This window comes from Berghia stephanieae, chromosome 1 (assembly GCF_034508935.2).
Source record: "Berghia stephanieae isolate SIO BIC M18660-M18661 chromosome 1, UCSD_Bste_1.3, whole genome shotgun sequence".
Lineage (NCBI taxonomy): Eukaryota > Metazoa > Mollusca > Gastropoda > Nudibranchia > Aeolidiidae > Berghia > Berghia stephanieae.
The window spans coordinates 19,622,426-19,639,704 of record NC_088360.1 but is presented as its reverse complement, the minus strand read 5'-3'; the positions used below and the strand labels follow the sequence as shown (position 1 = coordinate 19,639,704).

The 17,279-nt window shown below is 36.2% G+C and overlaps 3 protein-coding genes across 3 annotated transcripts in view; 2 read left to right on the top strand and 1 right to left on the bottom strand.

The window, feature by feature from the left end:
* LOC144970012 (cap-specific mRNA (nucleoside-2'-O-)-methyltransferase 1-like) overlaps positions 1-17,279 on the top strand; it is a 425,811-nt gene that overhangs the window by 16,776 nt on the left and 391,756 nt on the right. The gene's annotated exons all lie outside the window — the stretch shown is intronic.
* The window catches only part of LOC144970019 (muscarinic acetylcholine receptor M5-like), a 286,770-nt gene that overhangs the window by 39,211 nt on the left and 230,280 nt on the right, over positions 1-17,279 (top strand). The window lies entirely within an intron of this gene.
* The window catches only part of LOC144963408 (uncharacterized), an 85,044-nt gene that overhangs the window by 50,708 nt on the left and 17,057 nt on the right, over positions 1-17,279 (bottom strand). The window lies entirely within an intron of this gene.

Here is a 17,279-nt window from a genome sequence, read left to right as displayed (position 1 = left end):
CGCAGTGATTGTTAAAGTATTCAATCTACACTCGTGTTACACATTCGTGTGCGTTTTAGTAATAATATACTCATTATTTCTTCATTCAAGATTTACCAAACCAATACACAAGACAATGTAACCTTAATTAAACGTTTATGGTCTGATTGCGAGAAGCTAGTGTGAACGGCGATGACACTCGCTTTCGGATCGGAAGGTCCTGGGTTCGAGCCTAGCTCGGCGCATAGTTGAGTCCTTGGAAAAGACTTTTTACTCACATTCTCTCACCGTACTCATGTGTAAAAATGAGTACCTGACTGTTAACAACGTTGTCTCTGTCCAAAAAGATTGTAATGTCGCCTAACAGGCGACATGTTTCGTTCTACATGTTATGTGTTGCTGTTGGTCAGGGACCCCTTGTAAAGCGTTTTGAGCACATTTAGTGGAAATTGCGCTATATAAAAGCTCAAAATAACCAATATCCTAACTGGTGGTTTTAAAAACACTAGCAATGAGTTTTATAGCGCCAACTTCATTCATTCTATTGTTAGTGAACAACCAGCTGTTTTTCCGATCGGGTTTGAGGATATGTCGTGAATCCCATGTTTTGATTGGTCAAAAATTTAGATAGCGGTTAATTGATAGTCTGTTTTTGAGGAAAATGATTATACTTTTATACAGTGACAAAAGAGGGTTCCGGTAGTTCAGTTGATAGAGCACCCACTTCACACGCACTTGGACCGGTATCGATCCCGGGTGCAGTCGTGATTAAAAAAAAAATCTCCCCCCCCCCCCCCGTCTGTGATTCGATAGCTGGATATGTTTGATCTGGCGGAAAGCATTTTGCGAAACACTACCGTCCTGTATAATGGGTAGCACGCAATTTCTATTGTACAGTAACCGAGATAAACTCCGACTCCTTGGGTTCAATGGCTTTGAAGGATTATATCTTATTTAAAGTAACGAAAACTGAAATCTCAAGTTTCTGATCATTCTGACTTTAGGATCTGTCGTCCAAGCTTAAGTAATCTGAGAAAATCCAAACAACGGAATCCCAATAATTCATTCTCATACAACGTCACCATCAGTCTATTAAGATGACGAGAAATTTCTTGTCTACCGACATCGATAAGCTGAGGTATTATTCCTGAAATCGTCAGATCACGGAAGATATCGATCAATGTTTCCATGTCTTGGTTCCATTTAATTATTAACTTTGATCACAGTTTCATCATCAAAGAATGGCATAAACTTTGACATTTTTATAGATAGTATGCAGATGACGTCACTCAGGTCTTTGTTATTGATTTTTGACTCCGCGTTTATGAGTAATGCTCACTGAACTGTATTAACCCGACTATAAACGTTCATGGATACACACAGTTTTGTGTGTTGGTCCGTTATACTTCCGGATGGCAACGTTATGAGCTTCTTAGCCAAGTGCATACTATCTATAGACGATCATCAGTGATCACGACAAAAGTTACTATTTTGGAAGCTTTTACATTATTAATTGAACTTTTGTTGTGTTTTATGATTTGGAGTTGTCTGTTCACAATTCTGCCTTACATTGACAAACACTTTTATCTTCTTCATTTGACCAGTTGTAATTCAATATTGATCGATAAAATGACCCCAACTCTTTAACATTGAGAATTAAAGTACGGCAAAGTTATCTTATGAGAAGAATTAAAGTTTGGTTTCCAACTCTCTCCTTACCAGCTATTTTCAGAATTTTACCCGAAACTTCAAACTCAACCAACACAAAAATAGATTTTTCAAACAGAATAGTAGCCGAGTATATTCTATATTTTATTTACAAAGATGAGCTCTGCAACACAGTGTCTAGTTTTTATATCTAAAACTATAACAACATGAAATCAGAATAAGAAAATTGTTGGCTGCATCGTAACAAATGCGACGATTTTCCTATGCGTGGTAAGGGGAGGGTTAAAGTCTATTTCCCACTATTTGAGGATTCCCTCCATGAGCTAAATATTGAGAATTAAGCCCTATTTTAACTATCAACTTACAGAATATTTTTAACAAAATTGATATCAAATTGTAGTTCAATGAAATTAAACAATTAGTCCCGATGAGAGAGAGAGAGAGAGGGAGAGAGAGAGAGAGAGAGAGAGAGAGAGAGAGAGAGAGAGAGAGAGAGAGAGAGAGAGAGAGAGAGAGTCCAGGTGAAATAGTTTTCAATATTTTTTTAATTGAAAAAATAGAGATAACGAGTTCGGAAGAACATCTTTAGGGGCATCTTGGCTCAGTGGTACGGTCTTTGCTTCCTACCCGAAAGGTACCGAGTTCAATCACCCGCCGCTGCGTTGTGTGGCCTTGAGCAAGTCACATCGCCCTAGCTCACTTTGCGGCGCTGCTCTGCGGCTGACGCCTGGGTCATTCCAGTGTTCCCTTGGAATAGACCCTAAAGACAAATTTCCCTTTGGGGATGAATAAAGGGAATTTTAAAAAAAATACATCCGTAAGGATGCTACAGTTAACCTCTCTCCTTCCCAATTATAGGAAAATCGTCACATTCTTTACGACACAAACAACATTTGTCGTACTCAAATTTCTTTTGTACATCATAAAATTTAAAGAAAATGAACAGTGTGTTGTAGAGCATGTTTTGCTAAAGAAAGTATTTATGCATCGGAAGAACTTTACTGCAATTGTTTTTGAGTGATAAAAGATTATATTCTTGTGTTAGTCGGATGTGATATTTTGGTGAAAATCTTGAAAATGGTTGGTAAGGAGAGAGTGAAGGCGTTATTACCAGATTTGAGCTTTAATAAAACCTTCTGATTACCGTCGTTCTGGCAGCAGTTTCCTTCTTGTTTGTCTGGCACTGTCTTTCAGATTTTTTACCTGCATCAGGACCTGCTTCCATATTTCTTCTTTCATGTCTTTAATATTCCATAAATGATTTACCACCTTGATAATGAGGGCACGACTAAAGACACGTTCGATAGTACGTTCATAGTTATTATCAACTCCGACAGCGTAACGGAACAAGTCGTGAACACATACTTCACTCCCCTACAAATCTGACATACTTTGAAACAAAAAAAAAAACACTTATTAAAAATTTTGACCAGAAAACCCACCCTTCAAATATTGATCGATTAAAAGGACCCTCCTCTTGACTGACACTGTCAAACCTGGGATTTCCTTGAATTCTCAGGTTTTTAGAGTTTTTGACAAGAGATGGATCATTATCATCGATCGATATTTGAATAACGAGTTTTCTGGCCAAATTTTTAAATACGTGATTTAGCCTAATTTTTTTTTCAGCGTACGTTAGAAATCCCGTGGACATATCATGAGCTGATGTGATTAGCTCGTGCTGTATAAGGGGGGATACATACAATATTAAGTAGTCTGACATGGCTTACCTTAACACCATCATTAGCCTTAACGACCAAGAAGAGATCCTATTACAGAACCGTCAGAGAGGGCTTTACGTCAGTATCTGAAACCCTGTCAGGCGGTTGATGGAAGCCTCTCACAAACCGACGCCGGATTACCTTGGATGTCATCATCATAATATGATACGCAACGCGATGTTTGGTGGAAATGCGTTTGATCCCTAGTATCAGTACATTAATGTCAGAAGTTAAAAATGATGAATTGGATTCAATAGTCTGATGTCACGTCGCCCAGCAACGGCGGCCATCTTGGTTCTAAACAAAGTAAATCGGTACTTTATATTCTTAATGCTGGTTAGCACTTTTCATATGTCTTGTGATCAAAATGTGTAAAAGTCAAAACATGATCAGATTTATAATATATTTTTTTTCCTCTGTATACACTTTTATGCTCGTCGGAGAAATATTTCATAAGGGCGTCCGCCATTATTCCGATAGTTTAGATCCAGTTACTAAGTTACCATGCGTCATTACGAGGGAAGTGATGTCACGACTGTTGAAGCCTATCATGGTGTACGCTGATTTGAACCCAATAATATTATAAGAAAATAGTAACCAGGCAAATAAACTAAAGAAAAAGAAATCAACTTAACAAATTTAAGAAATTAAACCACAATTAAAAAAGTAGTCCTACAGAGCCATTATGCCCATGGAGCCGGAGTTTATCCCGGTTTCTATAGCGTGAAACAGACAATAGCAAATGCTTGCTATCTTTTTGATAGGATGCTAGTCTATCGCAAGGTACTTTCCGCCAAATCTAACAAGTTCAGCTACCCATTCACTGCTGGGTGGACAGGAGGGTCAGAAAAAAATCTCGACTGCACCCGGGATCGATCTTGGTCCCTTTGCGTGTGAAGCGAGTGCTCTACCAACTGAGCTATCGGAACCTCCTAAAATAAACCCAAAGCATTTTATTTTAAAATGCATTGAATTAGCATATAATATATAGATAGTATGACGTTGACGTCACTCAGGTCTTTGTTATTGCTTTTTTCATCCGCGTTTATGAGTAATTCTCACTCAACTGAATTAACCAGACTATAAACGTTCAAGGTTACACATAGTTTTGTGTGTTGGTCCGTTATACTTCCGGATGGCAATGTTGTGAGCTTCTTAGCCAAGCGCATACTATCTATATATTTTGTCATGTTGAAGGTAATGTATATTTCAGAGACGACATGTTCTTCCTTAGGGCGAGTAATGTGTAAGTTTTATTCTTTATTGGTACTCACGTTTCCGTTGAATAATGGAACTCAAGCCTTTAGTCTTATAAGTAACAAGAAACTCAAGTCGAGCTAAAGCAGAAAGTCTCGGGAAGACCCCCCCCCCCCCCCCTCACCACCTAGAACAATTGTTTCGGTCCTTAACTTCTAAAGTGGCTAGAGCACAACGAGATCATGACTCCTGTGCTCTTTTCTACTTTAAAAAAAGTGCGAACACGGGACTTAAACCCACGACTTTCGAATCTGGATTTTATATCGTGTAAAAGAAAAGGACAGGTATTAAAAATGCAGAGCTTGATGTTGTAATATGGGTAGATGGTTTTATGATTTTACATGATCGTTTGTTCCAATTGAACGTGCCGAGTCCTTTTCTCCCGTCTACCAGGATTTTATGGGCAGTATTACTATTATGGTTGTCTCTGTTGATTCCTGAAGAAGGATTTTGAGCATAAAACGTTCTGATCTAAGTATTTTGAAATCTTTTAAACTGTTGTATTTTTATTTTTGATTTTATTGTAACCATAAACCATAGACATAGTAACCGTAGACAATTTCTCCATCGCTTGGATTGTTGTTATGTAAACAACTGATGTACGAAAATGAATTTAACAGCGTAGCAAAAGAACGAAATGCTCACTTAACACGGAACGTAAAAGTGTTAATACGTCACTTAACATTCAGATAGATGCATTTACCGTTTTAATGTTCTTGATAATGGACGAAGAAGGGTTTTCAGCCCGAAACATTCCATTTTTTTTTTGTATTTTTTTTTTGGAAGTGTTATATAATAATTATTTGTTAACAGCCCATAGCTTCTAGCAGGTAAGTATATATATATATATATATATATATATATATATATATATATATATATATATATATATATATATATATATAGTTCTTATATGCTAGGTTACATGAAATCAGAATCTCGCCAATACGCTTCAACAGTTATGACTTCACTTCCCTTGTAATGACGCATGGTAACTTAGTAACTGGCTCTAAACTATATCGGAGCAATGGCCACGCCCTTATGAAATATTTCCTGACGAGCATAAAAGTGTATCCAAAGGAGGAAAACATTATAAATCTGATCATGTTTTGACTGTTATACATTCTGATCACATGACATATTATTATGAAAAGTTCTAGCCAGTATGAAGAATAAAAAGTACCGATTTTCTTTGTTTAGAACCACGCTGCTCGCCGTTGCTGGGAGACGTGACATCAGACTATTGAATCCAATTGTTTCTATCCCTTATCATTGTAGTTTTGGTTCGCCACTGGTTGGATGAATCTCTTTCAACTTGGTCTGTAATAGAAGGAACGAAATTGACGTCACTCAGCTCTTTGTTAATGTTTATAGACAGCCTGTTAACTCACTCAATCCTAGAGATTTTTGCTACTTTTCATACTTGGAAAAAATGTATTAAAAAACGAACACGTGCATAGATTATTTTATTCAATTACCATTAACACGCAAAACCTTAAAACATTGGCTTTAATACTACGCCTATAATTTGTCTTAGAAAATGTAATAAAGAGGCTTGGGTAATCCGGGTTAAAGACGGATATAGTCGGTGTTAGGGTTGAGCGAGTTAATCATTAGTTCTTTCCAAATTATATCACTCAGACAGCATAAACGTTAATGGTTACTCCACAGTTTTGTTCGTTGGTATGTTTAATCTGGCTGTAGGATGTTTTGAGTATTTTACCTAAACTCATAGCAACCGTAGCACTATGAACTTTGAAAAGAAAACGCTCCATCATAGTTTCCTGATCTTGAAAGCATTGTGAAAATCATTAAGCATGGTGCAATCGTGAAAAGATCTAGATACTTTTATTGCGCATATTTATCTTTTTCAAAAACATATTAGTATCAGTGCGGCTATAATATTGTCTAGTGGTATGACACTCGCTTTCGGATCAGAAGGTCCTGGGTTCGAGCCTCGCTCGGCGCATAGTTGAGCCCTTGGATAAGGCTCTTTACTCACATTCTCTCAGCGTACTCAGGTGTAAAATTAGTACCTGGCCGTCAACATAATTGTTTCTGTCCGAACAAATTGTAATATCGACTAACAGGCGTCATGTCCAGTCCTAAATGTTAAGTGTTGCTGTTGGCAAGGGACCCCTTTTAAAGCGCTTTGAGCATGTTTAGTTGATATTGCGCTATATAAAAAAAGCTCAAAAAAGTTCAATTAAATGAAAGAATACACGGTTCAAATATATTGATAGTGCGCGCTTGGCTAAGCAGCTCACAACATTGCCATCCGGACGTATAATAGACCAACACACACAACTCTGTGTAACCATGAACGTTTATAGGCAGGTTAATACATTTAAGTGAGAATCACTCATAAACGTGGATGGCAAAAAACAATAACAAAGATCCGGGTGACGCCAACTTCATTCTATCTCTAACAGAGAACTGGATTTCAGCAGCAAAAAACCCTTGGGTTTGTTGTCGTGGAACCCACACCTCTCCCCAACAGCAAATTCAATCATCCGTTTCATTTCTCTAGAGTCATTAGTCGGACAATGACCCCAGGTGTTTCGTCTTCCGTTACAAAATTATTAGTTTAAGAGGAAGTAGCAGTCCTATGAGACCTACCCCAAGTGCGACTATGTGGTCTAGTGGCATGACACTCGCTTTCGGATCGGAAGGTCCTGGGTTCGAGCCTCGCGCTCGGCGCATAGTTGAGTCCTTGGAAAAGGCTCTTTACTCACATTCTCTCACCGTACTCAGGTGTAAAATGAGTACCTGGTCGTTGACAGCGTTGTCTCTGTCCGAAAAATTGTAATATCGCCTAACAGGCGTCATGTCCCGTCCTACATGTTAAATGTTGCTGTTGACTAGGGACCCCTTGTAAAGCGCTTTGAGCACATTTAGTGGATATTGCCCTATATAAAAGCTCATTTTTTTAATTTTTAAAGTAGCAGGTTTGTCAATCATCATCATTCAACCATCTTTCATGATTGACAGAAGTTCATGCATAGAGTTAAACAAGGAATGTTGATGCTATGCGTTTAGGTAAAATGCTCCCAACATCCAACAGCCTAATCTAACGTACGGAAACACAAAACTATGTGTAACCCTGAACGTTTATATTCTAATATAATTTATTGATAACTAATCACCAAAATGACTCTAAAAACAGCATCAAAGAGCTGAGTAACGTCAATTTATTTTCTTCTATAAAAATCACTGTTACCACTGTAGTCATTTTTGATAACAAAATTTCAAAATTGTGGAATGTCAGTCGTCCTTTTAGTCCAAGAAAATTAATTGACACTTATGGTATAGTTTCTAGGATCTTATTCTCATAGGCTGTTTAATCTTTTGTCCAAGTACAAGTATAATTAATATAATAACGTTCAATACAAAACTATTTTTTTCTGCAGTTGATTAGTAATAATAATAATAATAATAATAATAATGAATGAACTTATATAGCGCCTCGTTCCAATTTGGAATTGCTCAATGGCGCTTTACATCAACACATCATGTATGATATACAAATATAGAACTGGCATGTTAAAACCACACAAATTCGATGATAACATAATATATTATAATAAAATACAAAGAGTCCAAATTATATGCCCTACAGAAAAGCTCAGTTTTTAACCGTTTTCTAAAGATAAGTGGATTTTCACTATTTTTAGTTTCAATATTGATGGAGTTCCACAGTCGGGGGCATGGTGGTCAAAGGATTTCTCATGAAAAACTAACGATTTTGGGGGTTCCCTTAGGATATTTAAATTAGCAGATCTTAAATTTCGACTGGGTTCATAAAGGTGGATAAGTTCCTGAAGGTAAACAGGAGCGGAATTGTTTAAGCAATTGAAAACATGGGTGAGTATTTTAAATTCAATCCTAAACTTTACAGGTAGCCAGTGTAGGTCCTCCAAAATGGAAGTAATATGCTCGCTCTTTTTTGAGATAACGTTACCAATGGAGTAGCTTTGGTCTGTAACATTTGGAGTCGATTAATGACATTATTATCACAACCATAGAGTAAGCTATTGCAATAATCAAGGCGGGTAAGAATCAAAGAGACCACAAGAAGTTTAGTAGTATCAATATCAAGAAGCCTTCTAATAGCAAGACAGTAAAACAAGACAGTTTAAAACTAATCAAAAATAGAAAACGTAATGATGTATAAGATTTACAAATATATAAGTATTCCTATGCTAATTTTAGATTTAATGTTTACGATGTTATGTAAATGAAATTCTTACCCCCTCACCCCCCCCCACATACTTTCCCATACCACTTTATATTTTTTTAGAAATAGAATCTGTCACAATTTTGTAACTCGTTTGGTATTTGGTAATGAGATCTATAGATGGTATGCGCTTGGCTAAGAAGCTCACAACATTGCCATCCGAAAGTATATTAGTCTAACACACAAAACTATGTGTAACCTTGAGCGTTGATAGTCTGGTTAATACAGTCTAGTGAGGATTACTCACAAACGCGGATGGCAAAAAAAAAAAACAAAAAAAAACAACAAAAAACGACAACATAGACCTGAGTGACGCCATCTGCGTTCTATCTATAATGATGGCCATTTTTACTTTAAAATCCCCTTATGATATTTGGTTTGCTCCGATATAGATAGTATGCGCTTGGCTAAGAAGCTCATAACATTGCCATCCGGAAGTATAACGGGCCAACACACACACACACACAAACACACACACATCTAAGTGTAACCTTGAAAGTTTATAGTCTGCTTCATACAGTTTAGTGAGAATTAATCATAAACTCGGATGGCAAAATACAATAATAAAGACCTGAGTGACGCCATCTTCGTTCTATCTATAATGATGGCTTTACAACCCCTTATGACATTTGGTTTACTCCGATATACTACCATTTTGAGGCAATCGGCCACAAATTAATACACTTGATTAATTGACTGAATACTGAATACGCTGCTCCCCACAATGCCATAATATGGAAAAACACGTATTTTTAAATTTGGCCATAAAACTCGCTCATCAAATATCAATATATTAAAACCGAAGTCCCAGGTTTGAAAGTTTTTGCCAAGATGACTGTCATTTCGATCGATATTTGAATTTGAAGGCCAAGTTTTCTGGCCAATATTTTAAATACGTGTTTTTCAGACTAGGGTATAATAATATTTTATCGACCCAGTCACTCACAAACCAAATCCTTTTTTTAGCTTGGGCGACCGAAGAGTTTCTGGAATATCAGAATTTATGAACATGGAGAAGAATTAAAGAAGCTGATATACAGAGAAGTGGTAAGACCTGGAATGAGATAAAAAAGTTGGCTCGGGATAGAGAAGGATGGAAACTGTTTGTCTGTGGCCTATACCCTGGCCCAGGGTGAAAAAGGCTATGATGATGATGATGAGTCACTCACTCACTTTGAGACGAAATGATAATAAATTGTAATATTGCTATTTTAATACATCACTGTCACTTTTATACGTACCCGTCACCGACACCTTGTAAAAATCGATATGCTGGGAGACACCCTGACCTAGCCGGAATGTCAATCCGAGTGAAGATAAATGAATCGGAAATAAGCTCCATTGCCTAATTTGTTAACTTATAGTCATAATAATAGATAACGATAAAGAGGATGATAGTGATGATGGTGATATCATATCATGTCATGTCATGTCATATCATATCATATCATATCATATCATATCATATCATATATCATATCATATCATATCATATCATATCATATCATATCATATCATATCATATCATATCATATCATATCATATCATATCATAAATTATTTCATATCATATCATATCATATCACATCATATCATATCATATCATATCATATCATATCATAAATCATATCATATCATATCATATCATATCATATCATATCATATCATATCATATCATATCATATCATATCATATCATATCATATCTTATCATATCATATCATATCATATTATATCATATCATATCATATCATATCATATATCATATCATATCATATCATATCATAAATCATTTCATATCATATCATATCATATCATATCATATCATATCATATCATATCATATCATATCATATCATATCATATCATGTCATGTCATGTCATATCATATCATATCATATCATATCATATCATATCATATCATATCATATCATATCATATCATATCATATCATATCATATCATATCATATCATATCATATCATATCATATCACATCATATCATATCATATCATATCATAAATCATTTCATATCATATCATATCATAAATCATATCATATCATATCATATCATATCATATCATATCATATCATATCATATCATATCATAAATCATTTCACATCATATCATATATTATTTCATATCATACCAGTAATATGGCTTTGAAATGAACCAAGCGTTCCTTAAATGCCCTTAAATGACAAATAACATTATATTATACATTACACATTGCATATTCTTTGAGATAAAAATATTAAAAAAAAGAAAAACAGATAAAATCAAAAATGAAAACAAACATTCTTATCGTTGATATATTATGAACGTCCAGTCATATGTGCATTTCAAAACAGAATTCCACAAGGAGAGCATTTTTAAATCCATAAATATCTTTAGCCAAATTATCCATAGTCTAGTTCAGAGTAAAAAAATGGACAACTAGAAATTATACTGAAATTATTAAATATTTACGTCAATGATGAAGATAATGATAAATGATCTCGATGGTGACGCTGCAATTATCATTATAATGATAACAACAATGATAATAACATTCATTCTGATTCGGATTATGATGATGATGGTGATGATGATGCCGGGGAAGAAGAAGATGATGAAAATTTTACAGCAATTGAATAATGAAAACAATGATGTTCATGATACCGGGACGTAAAGTAATATTTATAGTAAAAGCTTGATATTTTATTTTTTAAAAATCTTGAGCTTTTATATATAACGCAATATCCACTCAACGTGCTCAAGGCATTTTACAAGGGGTCCCTGGTCAACAGCAACACTTAACATGTAGGACGTTACATGACGCATGCTATGCGATATTACAATTTTTTTTCGGACAGAGACAACGCTGTTAACGGCCAGGTACTCATTTTACACCGGAGTACGGTGAGAGAATGTGAGCGAAGAGCTTTTTCCAAGGACTCAACTATGCGCCGAGTGCGAGGCTCGAACCCAGGACATTCCGATCCGAAAGCGAGTGTCATACCACAAGACCACATAGCCGAATAGTAGTATAAATTCAATGAAAATGCCTGACTTCCTCTTTTTCAATTAAACAGATTAAGAATACTCTTCAACAGTCGTAACGTCACTTCCTTCCTTATGACGCATGGTAACTTAGTAACACTGGCTCTAAACTATCGGAACAATGGCGGACGCCCGTATGAAATATTTCCCCGGCGAGCATAAAAGCGTATCCAGAGGAAAAAAAAATGAATTTGATCTTGTTTTGACTTTTACACATTCTAATAACAAGGCATATGAAAAGTTCTAGCCAGCATGAAGAATAAAAAATACTGATTTTCTTTGTTTAGAACCAAGATGGCCGCCGTTGCTGGGCGGCGTGACATCAGACTAATGAATCCATTTACTATCATCATTAAGTCAATCTGCACATCCAAAGAAGATAAAAAATAATGTATTTACCTGATAGTCTGTGGCAAATATATTTTTTTTAAATTCACATTTCATCCAGTTTGCCAACAGGCGGTATGGAGTCATATTTCCATTTCATACGGTACCAATCGCCTATTAGGCGTTGGTTCTGTACAAACACTCTTACACTATTCGTCACTATCTATAGATAGTATGCGCTTGGCCAAGAAGCTCACAACATTGCCACCCGGAAGTATAACGGACCAACACACAAAACTATGTGTAACCTTGAACGTTTAGAGTCTGGTTAATACAGTTTAGTGAGAATTACTCATAAACGCGGATGGCAGAATGCAATAACAAAGACCTGAGTGACGTCAACTTCATACTATCTATAGTCAGGCAATTATTCACACATTATGAAGTGCGTCTTTAAGGGTATCGATATTCCATGAAAACTTAATGCCAGCTGAGAAGGAACGAAGGTGACGTCACTCAGCTCTTTGTTATTGTTTTTAGACAGCCTGTTAGTAATAACTTCTTAGTAAATTATATCAGTCAGACTATAAACATTAATGGTTGTTATACACATTTTTTGTCAGTTGGTGTGTTTAACTCTCTTCTTACCGATCATTTTCAGTATTTTCCCAAAATGACAGGCTTCCCAGCAGAAAAATTGATTTATTTAAACTCAAAAAAGCTTCCTACAAAACAACTTTATGTTCTTATTAATTAAACAAAGATCATTGTTCAAAGTTTGTGATGTACGAGAAGAAAGATTCAATCTGAATAAGAAAAATGTATATTGTGTCGTAACAAATGTGACCCATCGTCTCAAAACGGTATTATGTCGGAACGAACCAGATGCTTAAAAGGTGAATTTAATGTTAAAACTGGTCAAAAATATAAATTGTTGGTATCAGCACCCAAAAATATGGTATCCATTCTCCTCAACAACACATACAAACTCAATACAAGTCTGATATTTCTGACTATAAATTCAATTTTCAACATCTTAACCATCCCATACCGTTTTGAGGCGAAGGGTCACAAATTTGACGATTTTGCTGCAGGTGGTAAGGAGATGTTTAATCTGGCTGATATGAGTAATTTGCCTAAACGCATAGCATATCATGTATAGATAGTATGCGCTTGGCCAAGAACCTCATAACATTGCCATCAGGAAGTATAACGGACCAACACAAAACTGTGTGTATCCATGAACGTTTATAGTCAGGTTAATACAGTTCAGTAAGCATTACTCATAAACGCGGATGGCAAAAAACAATAACAAATGCCTGAATGACGTCATCTTTGAACTATCTATAGATAGTATTCGCTGGCTCAGAAGCTCATAACATTGCCATCCGGAAGTATAACGGACCAACACACAAAACTGTGTGTATCCATGAACATTTTTAGTCAGGTTAATACAGTTCAGTGAGCATTACTCATAAACGCGGATGGCAAAATACAATAACAAAGACCTGAGTGACGTCATCTTCGAACTATCTATTAGTAAAGAATGATTTGTCATACCACTGAGGCCTAATCACTCACACAGTGACATATGCAACAATTTTCTGGTTTTCCGGAACTTCATGACACAATTATTCGTTTTTTTCCCCACTCGTTTCCTCTAATATCCGGTTATGGTTTTCATGACATCATTAATGACTGATGATACACGATGCACTCTGCACATTTCATTTTCATTCAACTAATTATTGTTGACACCCTTTTTTCTTCTCTACTGTTGTTACTTTTTTTAACCCTCTCCTTCAATTTTTAAAAATAAAATTGAGTTTTATATAGCGCAATATCCACTAAATGTGCTCAAAGAGCTTTACAAGGGGTCCCTGGTCAACAGCAACACTTAACATGTAGGACGGAACATAACGCCTGTTAGGCGATATTACAATTTTTCTGACAAAGACAGCGCTGTTAACGGCCAGGTACTCATGTTACACCTGAGTACGGTGAGAGAAAGTGAGTAAAGAGCCTTTTCCAAGGACTTAACTATGCGCCGAGCGCAAGGCTCGAACCCAGGACCTTCCGATCCGAAAGCGAGTGTCATACCACTAGACCACATAGCCGCACCTTACCAACCATAGGAAAATCGTCACATTCGTTACGATAAAACCAACATCTTTCCTCTTCAAATTTCTCTTATACATCATGAAATTTAAAGAAAACGAACAGTGTGATGTAGAGCGTGTTTTGTTAAAGAAATTATTTATCGCTAGAACATACTGCTATTATGTTTGAGTGATAAAAATATATATTTTTGTGTTAGTTGTGAGTGAAGTTTTGAGGAAAATCCTGAAAATGGCTGGTAAGGAGAGAGTTAAGCGATGTCAACGACAATCTAAAACTACGTGGCCCACAGTCACTATCTGGTAATAGATACGCCAGAATGAAGTGGATGAGGAAAATTTGGTTTTACTCTCTCTCTCTCTCTCTCTCTCTCTCTCTCTCTCTCTCTCTCTCTCTCTCTCTCCTTACGAGTTAAGTTCATGATTTAACTAAATAATGCTTGTGTGCATCTGTTGAGTGTGTCTATGTCAATATTGTATTGTTATAAATGTGTAACCAAATGACAAATTGCCACTTTTTTGAGGACAATAAAGATTTATTATTATTATTATTATTATTATTATTATAATAATAATAATAATAATAATAATAATAATAATATAATTATTATTATATTATTATTATTATTATTATTATTATTATTATTATTATTATTATTATTATTATTATTATTATTATTATTATTATTATTATTATTATTATTATTATTATTAATATGCCGCCAAAGACAAAATCTGATTTTCTTTACTGAATCTTACAAACAATGACGCTATACCTTTAGTTAAAATACTCACAACATCGCCAGCCGGATATAACATACCAAGACACAGAACTATGTAGTGGAACCTTGTGAGATTTATAGGCTGATTGAAATAATTACAAATGTGATAACTAATCACCAAAATGAATGGCTGTCTAAAAACAATAACCTAGCGTTGAGTGACGTCAAGTGCGTTGCGTCTACAGGTCCGTTTTATATAAATTGTTTCAAAACGAGTGTAAAGTTACCTTTGCATCATCATCATCATTGCCTTTTTCACCCTGGGTCAGGGTACAGGCCACAGACAAACAGTTTCCATCCCTCTCTCATCACTGCCTTTTTCACCATGGGTCAGGGTACAGGCCACAGACAAACAGTTTCCACCCCTCTCTCATCACTGCCTTTTTCACCATGGGTCAGGGTATAGGCCACAGACAAACAGTTTCCATCCCTCTCTCATCATTGCCTTTTTCATCCTGGGTCAGGGTATAGGCCACAGAGAAACAGTTTCCATCCTTCTCTATCCCGAGCTATCTTTTTAATCTCATTCCAGGTCTTACCACTTCTCTGTATATCAGCTTCTTTAATTCTTCTCCATATTCCTCGTGGCCTTCCCCTTGATCTTCTGCCCTGAGGGTTCCAGTCCAATACTTTCTTTGTTATAGTGGAGTCGTTCTTTCTAAGCGTGTGTCCAATCCACCTCCAACGTCTTCTTCCTATTTCCTCTCCCACTGGTTTCTGCTGTGTTCTTTTCCATACTTCTTCATTTTTTATTCTATCCATCTATTAGATGATAATGCATTCTTTGCATAAGGATGCATTATTATCTAATAGAGTGACGAATGTCATACCACAAGACCACATAGCCGCACTAAACATTGCAACAAATGGCATTTCAAAGTCCCCTGGCATTGTTCCAAGCAAAAAGCTTTGAAATAATGTTCAAAATAAAAAAAATGAATACCACAATATAATTTGAGATCAGGCATTAGTGTAATGATGATGTGTGTTAAGGGTAAAATACTCACTACATCCACCATCCACACAAAACTATGATTGATAGAATTTAGTGGTCATTAAAATGGCTGTCTAAAACCAATAACAAAGAACTGAGTGACGTCAATTCCGTTCCTTCAAGAAATCCAGACAAAACAGAACGTATAAAACAAGACAAAAAAAATCAGCATACCTCGAGTTTCAGATTTAATACTGCGCAATATCCACAAAAGATGCACAAATTACTTTACAAAGCGTCCCTAAGCCTACAACAACACAAAATACAGAAGGAGAACACGGCGCCCTTAAGGAGCTATAGCCAAAGTTTTTTTTCGGCTGATATGGCGCTGAAACTGACTGTTATATTCTTTTTACACCCGAGTGCAGTGAGTTTCAAACCTTCGACCTCCTGACCTCCTCAGGTCAATGACCTCTCCAACAGATTCGCGTTAAACAGTGTCTAATTTTCATGGTATTTTTGTATTATCTATGACTCGTATATCGTGTTGCTTATATTCTAATGACCTGTCATCGCAGCGCTTAGCGAATCGTGTCAGAAACAAGTAATAATTATCTTTCGTTATTACAGGACGTGCTCGCATTAATTTGAGATGTATTGTGTGTGCGTTTGTGTCTTTGTGTGTGTGTGCGCGTGTGCGCGTGTGTGAAAAGAAAGAGAGATAATGAGAAAGATGGAGAGGGAGAATCAGAGAGAGAGAGAGAGAGAGAGAGAGAGAGAGAGAAAGAGAGAGAGAGAGAGAGAGAAAGAGAGAGATAGAGATAGATAGATATATAGATAGATAGCTAGAGATAGAGAGAGTCACTAAATAAATGACAAAACTTGCAATTTTATCTCAATTATGAAAATGAGATTTATCACGTTTTGAAAGTCATCTCCTTAAACCATTAAACGGACAAAAGCGATTGCTTGTTACCCTTTGGATGGGACTCTAGTCTATAGCACAATACTTGACGCCAGATCTAAAAGACCCAGCTATCCAATCACTAATGGGTGGACAAGGGTGGGTGAGTGGGGGGGGGGGGGTTCTGAAAAAATCTTGACCATACCTTGGATTGAACTAGGTCTCTTTGCGTGTGAGGCGGATGCTCTACCAGGTGAGCTTTCGGGACCGCCGGTCCCAAGATTACACTTAACGAGTAGGAAGAAACATGACGC